Source organism: Lipotes vexillifer, unplaced genomic scaffold (genome assembly GCF_000442215.2).
Source record: "Lipotes vexillifer unplaced genomic scaffold, Lipotes_vexillifer_v1.1 scaffold189, whole genome shotgun sequence".
Lineage (NCBI taxonomy): Eukaryota > Metazoa > Chordata > Mammalia > Artiodactyla > Lipotidae > Lipotes > Lipotes vexillifer.
In genome coordinates this window covers 1,483,578-1,495,277 of record NW_006785816.1, presented here as the reverse complement: position 1 = coordinate 1,495,277, position 11,700 = coordinate 1,483,578, and the positions used below count along the sequence as shown (strand labels likewise).

At 48.1% G+C, this 11,700-nt stretch overlaps 1 protein-coding gene across 1 annotated transcript in view; it reads right to left on the bottom strand.

Annotated features, from left to right (window-relative positions):
• RCSD1 (RCSD domain containing 1) overlaps window positions 1-11,700 on the bottom strand; it is a 68,887-nt gene that overhangs the window by 43,312 nt on the left and 13,875 nt on the right. The window lies entirely within an intron of this gene.

The following is an 11,700-nucleotide window of genomic DNA, read 5'->3' as shown; positions in this document are numbered from 1 at the left end:
CCGCCAAAAAAAAAAAAAAAAAGATGCTGACTGGATCTACCACCAACCAGCCAGGTATTATGATTGTCACAATGTAGATGGAGGAATCAGAGCTTAGAGAGGCTAAATGAGTTGCCCAAGCTGACAAAGCTGTGGTGGACCTGGGATCCCAACCCTGGCAGCCCAACTCCACACCCCACTCTTCCCGCCGTGAACCTCTCTGCAGCCCTCTAAGCGCACTATGCATCTCCATGCCTCCATGTCTTTGCACATGCTTGCTCTACCTCAAATGCCTTCATCCTTATTCCTGCCACCTGGAGAGCTCTTCTTCTTCATCCAAGACCCATCTTCTTGCTATGTCCTCCCAAGAGCCTTCATGGACCTCTCCCCTGGGTTGTGTCATCACAGCCAGCCATGCAAACCTCTCCCGTAGCACTTCCCTTGCTACATTGAGCTGTCTGTCCCCCTCACCAGAGTATGAGCCCCTTGAAGGCACGTGCCACAGCCTTTATCTCGACTTTCCCCTATTCCTAGCAGAGTGGCGGGCATATAGTACGTGTGCAATAAATATTTATTGGTTTAAAGACACCAGCCATTGTAAAAGATTGAGGCTCTGGCTTCTGGATCAAGTCTCTGGGCCTTGGGTTCTCCATCTGTTAGATGAGAGCAGCAGTCTGCTCAGCTCCTCTCCTTTATTTCCAAAGGGACCCCAGGTCCTGTATTTTAGAAACTCCCTCCACGGGACTCCAGCATGCATCCAGGGTTGAGAACCACGGCTTTGATCTAAAGAAGACTTAGTGGAGACAAAGCCTGCCAGGGAGAGCCTTGCTAAGTGAAATCACACAACGTATTTATGCATGTGAAATCTGTGTAAAATGAACACCAGAAAGCATCAAAGAAGATAAACTTCCAAAGCATGGGGAGAAAATACTGACCCAAAGTTGTCATTTAGGAAGACACAGGACATTGATAGTTAATACTAAAATGCAAAGTAGCTTTAAGGTAGCAGTACACAACTATCAGATTGGCAAAATGTTATAATAATAAAAAGCCAGAGCTACGAGGATTATGGGGAAAACTGTTCCCTTAAAAACCGCTGTTAGCATTACACATTGATTAATTCTGCCCTCTCAAGACAATAATCTGGGACTATGTAACAAGAGCTTGAAAATGCTTTGTTCTATTTTTAGAATATATGCTAAGGAAATAAAGGAAAATGCAGCTTATACAAAATCGTCTATAGCATTGCTATTCACATGAGGTGAAAACTTTAAAACCATCTGAACATTACATTTCAGAGCACAGTTGAAGTAAGTTATAGACCATAAAGGCAATAAAACACCATGTTCCCATTAAAAATGACACTCAACCTTTCTAACACATGGAGATATGTATGGAACAAAAAGGAAAGAAAAGGGCTGAGAAATTCACAGCGTTTTGTACACAGTGATGACAGTTACACAAAAACAAACAAATACACTTCGACAAAAACAAACAAATACACTTCGACAAAAACTGGAAGTGAATTTGGAAAGATGGGGGAAAAAGAACGTAATGTCCACCAGCTTTGAAGTTGTTCACAGGTTTTGTCATTAGAAAACGTGTGCCCCCAGCTGGGGCAGCAACTGGTCGGTCCCTCTCTATGGAGGGGCAGGCCTGGTCCCAGTCTAACAACTGCTTGTATCTCTACCTAGGCCTCCTGGCTGAAAATACACTCTAGTATCTGGCCATGGTGAGGTTTCAACTTTAAAGGGGCCCGGTTCCCTTTAAACTCATATCCTCTCCAGACCAGATGATAAGGGGGATATCACTGGCTCCACGAGGAATGGAGAGTGAGGAGGGATGGGATTCAGGGGTGGGGAAATCTCCTCCCAGGTCCTGGTAACGGGGCACCACCCTCCTGTGGGAAAAGGCGCTGGTGACCGTCTGGGGGAGAGGAAGCATCTGAGGCCCACCCTCCAGATAAGGGTGGAGATAGGGGCAGAGGGCGGTCCCTCTCGGGACAAGTGGGAGAACGCCGGTCAGAGGCTCAGCCTCCTCTTGCTGGCCCAGTGATATCAGAACAGAGGGGAGCCAGGGAGCTGGTGGGTCAGGGCTGACCACGGGCCCTGCCATGCCTGCCCCCTGCCTTGCCTCACCCCTTCCCCTCGTCTTGGCTGGGCAGACCTGGCCCCATAAATGGACTAGTGACTGGGTAGTAAACGCCCCAGCGTAATGAAACTACTCACAGGACGCTGGGGAAGAGCAGGGAAGTTCGGGGCAGCGAGGCCAGCAGGAGCAAAGCTCCACGAGACAGAGAAGGCCGAAAGCTCGGTCGGAGTCCATCGCGTTGCGCTCTGTGTTGGCAGGAGAGGTGACATGAGTTTATCTACCCAGAAGGGGGTAACGGAAGCTGTGCCTGGGGTCAGGGGAGAGCAGGAGAGTAGGAGAGCCGCGCAGCAACACTGCCAGTGCAGAAGCAGGGTGCCCTGGGGCTCTCTTTCTAGGATGTGGCTGAGGGACAGGAGTGGCGGAAGTAGCCAGGCAAGGAGTGAAAGGCCACAGGTGGGGTGTTCAGAGCCCTCTGAGTTCCATTTCTGCCCCTGTGGCTTGGTGATCTCCAGTGCAACTTTTCCATTCTCACCCACAGCCGGAAGTGAGGCTCTGGGTCTGGGGGTGTTGTTATATACCGAGTTGTGTCCCTCAAATTCATATGTTGATGTCCTAACCCCCAGTACCTCAGAAGGAGACTGTATTTGCAGATAGGGTGTTTAAAGAGGTCAATAAGTTAAATGAGGCATTAGGGTGGGCCCTACTAATCTAATGTGACTGGTGTCCTTGTAAAATGAAGAGATTAGGACTCAGGGAGGGAAGACTGTGAAGACACAGAGAGAAGATGCCCATCTTAAACCAAGAGAAGTCCCAAGAAAACAATCCTACTGATATCTTAATCTTGGACTTCTAGCCTCTAGAAAGGTGAGAAAATAACTTTCTGGGTTTAAGCCCCCCAGTCCATGGTACTTTGTTCTGGCAGCCCTAGCAGACTAATACAGGCATTGCACCTGGCCTGTGGAGGCTGCCTCTGGGGCTGAGCCCCCATGTCCTCCTTGCCCCGTCATGCTATGTATACTCTTTTTTTTTTTTTTTTTTTTGCGGTACGCGGGCCTCTCACTGTTGTGGCCTCTCCCGTTGCGGAGCACAGGCTCCGGACGCGCAGGCCCAGCGGCCATGGCTCACGGGCCCAGCCGCTCCGCGGCATGTGGGATCTTCCCGGACCGGGGCACGAACCCACGTCCCCTGCATCGGCAGGCGGACTCTCAACCACTGCACCACCAGGGAAGCCCTATGTATACTCTTGCTCACAGCATGCTGTCAGGGTAAAAGCCCCTTGAATCCTTCTTCCCTACTCTATAGAAACTGCCCAGGGACTTCCCTGGTGGACCAGTGGTTAAGACTCCACCCTTCCAATGCAGGGGCACGGGTTCCATCCCTGGTCCAGGAACTAAGATGCCGCATGCCGCAAGGCGTGGCCAAAAAAAGAAAAACTGCCTAACTTCACACAAGCAGAGCCATTGGCTGGGCTGCAATTACTTGGCCCTCTCCCGTCCGTGCTCTGTTGGTGCTTTTGCTTCTAAAACTCAAAACAGTTCACTGGACAGAGGGAGAATCCCTATAGCTCCTGAACTTTGCCCTTGACTGTGGCCGGAACAGAGCTCTTGCACGGAGGCACAGGGCAGTGGTCTCCCTGGTGTGGACGGCAGGTCTTTCCTCAGGACCCAGGCCTCCTGGTGGGCCCCTGGGGTGTCAGGCCAGGGACGGACCCACATGCTAGAGTCAGGAAGTCCTGCCCACCCCACCGGTTGCCTCTTTGTAGCTTCAAACACGGCCTCTGCCTCTGAGCAGTGATCTGGGCAGGGCCCAACCTGGCCTCTCATCTGTAACAGCTGCTCTGAGCTTCAAAGAAAAGCCACAAGAAGAGCAGGAAGCAGAGGCCCAAGGGGAGTGCACGCCCCACAGATCTCTCACCCCTACCCTACCCCACACGCTCCAGAGCGCCTGCTTCTCTTTGAGGCACCAAGTTATTTCCAGATATTTCCCTATGTTTTCCAAAGCACAGAGGTGACAACACCTTGCATCTGTCCAGTCCTTTATACCTCTTCCAAGTCCTTGGCGATGAACACATTAACTCATTTAATCCCCCCAATAAGCCAGGCAGGGACAGAATTATCATCTTGGTGAGAGCCCCAAATCTTGGGCCATTGATTCAAGACCGCACAGCAATGGAAGTTGGCCCACAGCCCTGAACTCCTGCACCACCAGGCCTGGCTTCTTCCAGCTAGACTGTAACACTCACCTGGTTCTCCCCCACCACACGCATACACAGTGTACCTGCACAGGTGCCCAGGAGGCACAGGTGAGCCGCTCTTCATTATAGACACAAGAAACCCAGGCCCACATCCGATGCCCTTTAAATGCTATGGCCACACCTGGGCATCCCCAACAGCGCACAGGCCCCTGGGAACCGTGCTGCCTCTTTTTTTAGTCCTCAGCTAGGGCTTAGGTAGAAAGTTCTCGGCCTGCGAGGAAGGGTCCCCGCTCAATCTCCTCTCTCCGCCTCCGCCCCCAGTCCTTTCCGAAGCCCACCTTGCCTGGCTGTTAGTCCAGGCGACTGAGCAGCCCCCTAAAGGTCTCTCTCCAATCCATTCTCTGGGGACCATAGGCACAGTGAACTTTCTAAAATGTAAATCTGATCACCTAACCCCCGTTCCCCATAGCTTGAGGAATAAAACAAGTGGCAACACAAAGAGGTGGCTTTTGAGAGCTTGAACATTCCCTGTAATCTCAGCAGCCACGCCAAATACATATCCAGTTTAAGTTAAGAAGTGTGCCTGCCCTACAGGTTCAGCTCCAAGGCTAGCCCCGTAAGCACTCCCTGTGCAACAGGACTGTGTCTCCAGAGGCCTCTGTGTGGAAATCCTGGAGCTTCCGAGGTCAAGTTCTAGGGAGTCAAGCAGGGCCTACCCACTAAATCCAACTGTACTTCCAATGCCCTCCTCTCTCCTGCCTCTCCCTCCAGCTGCAACACCCTTCTCTTCCCTCTTCAGCTCTCCAGCCCCTCCTCAACCTTCCTCCTTTGGGAGGTCTTTCCTGCCCCCAGGTCACACCCAAATCTGTGTCCTGAGCACAGATTTATCAGCATACTTGACCAAACTATTATAATCACCTGTTATCCTCCTGATTCCCTTACTAGACCGCAGGCTCTCCAGGGGCAGGATCCCAGTTGTATTCCCTTTTGTGTCCAGAATTCTCAGCAGAGAACCTTACACAGTGGGCACTCCTGAAATCCTTATGAAGTGAGGGAGTGAGTGGGTGAGTGCTTCTCCCTAACCCAGACCACTCTTGCCCACCACAGCAAGGGATTTCCTAGGAGCGAGTCGTTGCTTCCTAGAGGCCAGCCCAAGCAGGCTATTCTGCTTCCATCCTTGATGGTGGGTGAGGTTCTTGGTGACCCCAGGCTCACTCTGCCCTGCCCCCATCTCGCTGGTACATAATTTTCCCCTATCTGCAGCTGCTCCAGCAGGAAGTCCAGATGGTTGCTTCATTTCCCAGGGTGTCCACACCCCCTTCCTGCCCTCCCCTCCCCCTCCCTGTTGGCAGGATGGGGAACCCACAGGAGTACAGTGGGAAGTTGGGGCTCTGTGCTGAACCAGCCTCCACAGGGCGCTCTCACCTCACGTTGTCTTCCCGGCACACCTCGTTAAGTCTGCAATTTGTGTACCAGGTGCAGTGAGCCTTTGCAGAAGGAAGGCAGCCCAGGGCTAATTTGGCAACATTTGCCAAGAACCATATCCTTTGGCCTAATAATTCCACTCCTGGGAATTGCTTCCAAAGAAACTATTCAAGAGAAGAAAAAAAGATACATGTACTGTTTATAGCTATGTTACTTACAATAAGGAGAAAAGGGAAGCAAATGCCATGTCCCAAAATAGAAAAATGATTAAATGATGTTATATTTGTGTAATAGAATATCATGCAGACATTTTAAGCGAAAATGTGACTCTGTAGAACAAGGATATTGTCTTGGAAATAGCATTAGGTGAAAAGATACAGTACAGAGTTGTATAGACACTTATTATAATTTTGTAAGAATTACATATATGGCTAAAAACAATAAAGACATAGTCGTTATATTAAGTAGTATTGTCTTTTTCTCCCAGTTTCTTTTTTTTTTAAATCATAAAGGGGGTAAAATGGAGGATCAGAAGGGAGCAAGAAAAAGAGAAAAAAATTAGCTGTGTTAGGATGATAATTCTAACAATTTTACCTTAAAATGTTTAACATTAGCTTAATAATAAAGTAATATTTTAAAACTAAAGGGAAACCCCTGAACACCAAGTCCTAGGATTTTCAAAAAAGGATTTTTTTGTTGGTTGTGGTCTTATCATTGTTTTTAAAATAATAACAAGAACATGCCTCATTCAGACCTTCCCAGTGTGTGGCTGTGCATCTATAAATTAATCTGATGTGGGACCCACGACCTGATTGCCACTAAAAGCACTTAAAAGACCTTTTCCTAATGGACAAATAATTCCGTCCCCTCTCCCTCCCTTCTCTGAACCTCGGCTACCACATCCCAGCCTCAGGTGACAGTCTAGAAGTACTGAGGCCCATTCCCTTGAGACCTCCATTCCTGGAGCTGAGAGAGGGTTAGAGGAAAGGAGATGTGATCACACAGAGAGTCCTGGAGAGGTCATCTGGGCAGGATGAAAAGCTTTAAGTCCTACATTTGTGGGATACAGAGATAAAGCCTGAGACTGAAACTTTTTTTTTTTTTTTTTTAAAAAGGAAAAGGGTTAGGTTACGGGAAGCTTGTGGTCAGCTAAACCTCCCAGCCCTCTGCACATAAACTGGTCCTTCACTAACTTTAGTCGTCCTGGTGTTCCTCAAATGTGAGGGATGCCCACAGCATTGTCCTTGGCCTGCTCCTTGCTTTACAGTGGCCTCTCACTGCTCAGGCTGCAGAGACCACTTCTGTGCAGATGACTGCCGAACCCATCTCAGCCCAATGCCCTTCCACGCTTCAGTTCTGAATTTCCAATTCTGAATGTCCTGTCAAGGCCTCAACCGAAATGCAGCCTCTCCGCCACCCAAGCCAGCCCAATCCCTCTCCTTGCTCCCGGACTGAAAATGCAGTCACGCTGATCACTTTCTCTCGAACCCTAACACCCACGGCAGCCTCCCGCCAAATGCCAAATACTGTGAGTCCTTGCCTCAGTTTATTCCACAGTTTCATTGCCTCTCCAATCTCAAGGCCCTCCCTCATTGGTGCTTTAGCCTCTCAACTGGTATTCCAGCCTCTAGAGTCTCCCACCTACTCATCCTGCACACTGGGGCCAGGTGAACGGGCCTCCAGCGCTCCTTTGATCCCGGAAGCCCCCTTTTCAAAGACCCTCAGTAGCCACTGAAGAAAGCCCACGTTATCAACACTGTCTTTCTGGTCTGTGCACAGTGTAGTTTCATCCTCTCTCTTCGGCAGTTTCACTCACGCACACATGTGTGCACACACGCCCACTCGGTCACTGAGGGTACTCATAGCTCCCCACTCCCCCAATTTATCACTTAGCTGCCCACTACTGTTACTACTTTGCCCTTCACTATAGCTACCTGCTTAGAAAAAAACTCCTGGTTTTCAGTGCCCACTGTGAACTCACCCTCTCCCACGAAGCCTTCTCCAGTTGCACCAGCTGAGCATGATCTGTCTCTGAGAAAAGACCCCCAGACCTGTGGTCTTGCCACTTACATGACACTTCATACCCGGCACCCTGTGTTTATTTGGAGATGCATCGTATCACTTCCCTGCACCGCTACTAAACCTTCAGCTTATTGAGATCCTATTTTTATATCTGACTCCCTCTCAGGATCCAGACAGCATCTTTCACACAGTGGGCCCGATAAATATATATGGAATCGACTGAACAAATGAGTGTGTAGTTCCAAGCCAGGTCTGTCCTACGCTGGTGCCTGACATTCCAAAGCTAAGCAGAGGACTTGACGTTCATTCCTGTTTAATTTCGTTATGTTGGTTTTGGCCCCGGCATACCATCCTATATAAATCATTTTGAACTTGAATATGTCATCTATCATATTAACTATCCCAGCTGTGGGTCATCTGGTTTCTTTCTATTTTTCATCCAAGTCATTAACAAAAATGTTTAACAAGCCAGGGCCAACAACAGAGCCCGGTGGCCTGCCCTTGGAGACTTCCCTTGGGAAGGACCTGGGATGCAAAGTGCAATGAAGCTGGGCTTCCCTGGTGACGCAGTGGTTGAGGAACTGCCTGCCAATGCAGGGGACACGGGTTCGAGCCCTGGTCTAGGAAGATCCCACATGCCGCGGAGCAACTAAGCCCTCATGCACCGGAACTACTGAAGCCCATGAGCCTAGAGCCCATGCCTAGAGAAGCCACTGTAATGAGAAGCCTGTGCACCGCAACAAAGAGCCCCACTCCCTGCAACTAGAGAAAGCCCATGTGCAGCAACAAAGACTCAACACAGCCAAAAATAAAATAAATAAATTTATTTAAAAAAAAAATGCAGTGAAGCTATGCTACTAGGAGTTAGGTAGCTCAACCACCTCTGAGTCCATCTTACCAAAACCCCTTACTTGCATTACTTACTGCAAGTAATTATTTTGGCAGGATGAATTCAGAGCAGGTTGAGCTACCCTGACTATTTGAGAAACCAGAAAACCCTTGCTGGCATATGAAGGCACTTAATTCCTTCAGCACAGCAGGAAGCTCGGGATTGATGTCAAGCTGAGACTGATGTCAGCTGAGAGGGGCTCCGAATGGTTAGCTTCTCAGTCTCCAATCCCTGCAGCTGCCTTTGCAATCACAGAATCCCACCCTGTTCAGCTCCCCAGCAGGGGACTCCCATGCAGGTGTGAAAGGTGAGGACAGGTCAGGGAAGGGGTGACTAATGTAAGCAAGAAGGAGAAAGGGGAAGGGATGCCATACTTCAGTTGGACTGTCTTCTTCCCTTTTCCTACCTCCTCATTTCATCCGCTCTACCAGGGTGAACCACAGAATACACTTGCTGTCTCCCTTTCTTTGAAATGCATTTATTGAGCCAATAATACTCCCTTCTTCTTGCAGGCCCTGGATGCGCTGTGAGCCTGCAGCATGGATTTGTGGTTCCATGCCTAAGGCTCCCCCAGGGCTGTTTCCTTGGTTCTAGTCTGGACTTATGTGTGTACTGTTCCCGCACTGCCTCGGAGGACCAACCGCATACAGAAGTCCAGAGAGCTCTGCCAGCAGAGGTCAGCACGCAGCAGGCACTAACCACCCCTCCACCCAACACTCTCAGGCTGGGGGAGAACTTCCGCCCATCCTGGGTCCCAGTCAAAGCCGCACCAAAAGCAAAAGAGGCCATTCTCTTTTAAATGACTATAAAAACGTTATTTATTCAACAATCATATCACATCAAATATGCGCCAGGCACTGTTCTAAACACTACACAAATACAGTTGCCCTTTGTGTCCACAGGTTCTGTATCCTTAGATTCAACCACTGTGAGTCAAAAATATTCAGAAAAAATTTTTCAGAAAGTTCCAAAAAGCAAAACTTGAATTTGCCATGGGTCAGCAACTATTTACACAGCATTTACATTGTATTGGGTATTATAAGTAATCTAGAGATGATTTAAAGTATATGGGAGAATGTGTGTAGGTTATATGTAAACACCATGCCATTTTATAAAAGGACTTGAGCATCCACAGAATCTGAGCGGGGTGGGGTCCTGGAACCAATCCCCTGTAGATACTGAGGTACATTGGTATTAATTCATTTAAGCCTCACAATTCAATCATGTAGGTACTGTTATTATTTCCATTTTTAAAGATGGGAAAACCAAGGCACAGAGAGGCCACAAGCTAGTAGCTGGCAAAGTCAGGATTCAAATCCAGCTGTCTGGCTCCTGGATCTGTGCTCTTAACCCCTACATTGTGCTGCCTTGAAGCAATATGAAGCATTCCTGTGTTCATTCAAAAGCGTGTGTTGATACATACAGTTGACCCTTGAACAACGGAGAGGGTTAGAAACCCCCTCCTTCCTCCAAAGTCAGTAATCTGTGCAAATCCATGTATAACTTTATAATCAACCCTCTGTATCCAAAGTTCTGAACTCACGGGTTCAACCAACCGTGGATCATGTAGGACTATAGTACAATGCACTTAGTGAAAGAAATCCAAGTGTAAGTGGACCCATGCAGTTCAAACCCATGTTGTTCAAGGTTCAACTGTACTATGCTCATTGTAGCATACTAGAGCCAACGATGGGAATTTTTAGAGCTTTAAATTAAGAGACATGGGAAAGTGCTTTGACAAAAAAGCATGGCAGAATTGTAAAGTATTTTCCTTATCACCACTGCACAAATCAAAGCCTCTTTTGTGTGTCCTTTTTGGTCCATAATGGAAGCCTTAGCTTTGCTCATATTCTCCAACATCACCTTCTTTGTACTCCCTCTGCCACCTTCTATTAGGCAAACAGAACACCAGAGCTTTCTTACAGAAGACATTCAGGGTTGTTACAATTTTGCACAATATCCATTTAATAGATATTAATAATCATACCACCATGACTTTATGGGATATTTTACCTTTCTAAGGTACTTTCATACAGTACCTTAAAGTACTTTATAAAAGTATCTTGGGCTTCCCTGGTGGTGCAGTGGTTAAGAACCCGCCTGACAATGCAGGGGACACAGTTTGAGCCCTGGTCCGGGAACATCCCACATGTCATGGAGCAACTAAGACCGTGTGCCACAACTATTGAGCATGCACTCTAGAGCCCACGAGCCACAACTACTGAGCCTGTGTGCCACAACTACTGAAGCCCACGCACCCAGAGCCCGTGCTCCACAACAAGAGAAGCCACAGCAATGAGAAGCCTGCGCACCGCAATGAAGAGTAGCCCCCGCTCGCAGCAACTAGAGAAAGCCCGCACACAGCAACAAAGACCCAATGCAACCAAAAATGATAAATAAAATAAAAATTTTAAAAAGTATCTTATTTATGATGCATGATCTTAATTCCTTTTCAAAATAGCCCTATAAGGTAGGGAAAATTTATGATGCATGATCTTAATTCCTTTTCAAAATAGCCCTATAAGGCAGGGAAAGCAGGTACCAGTTTTACAGACGGAGGGACCAACAAGAACCCTAAGGCTAGTCACTGACTCTGGACCTGAAACTCAGGTCTCATGGTTTATCTCTCTACACAGCAACACCCTTGGCCTATCCCAGATGCAATCAACCAACAAAGGAAACCCAAAACGAACAGAGGGCAGAAGGCAGCCTGGTGTTTCCATTTCCTTCAAATTCCATTGCCTAATGTCCATGTTATTCACAGGCTGACTTTCACTAACCCCTTCCTTAGGCACCAAGGGCAGGGCTTATTTACAGGCTTATAGGGGAAAAGAAGGCAATTCCAAATGTTATATAACTACATGTAGAAAAAGGCATAGATTCCCTATTCACTATGGGGGAGCACTTCCAAATCAAAAAGGATGCCTGTAAGCCATCTCTCCTGATGGCATGGCCTATGGTATTGGCTGTCCTGGGGCTAAGATACTTGAGAAACATTTTAAACAGCTGCACCTAACGGCTTATGTCTATTTCATTGATTTTTTTTTTTTTTTTTTTTTTTTTTCAATGCGGGGGCCCCTCCCTTGTGGGGGCCCTCCCC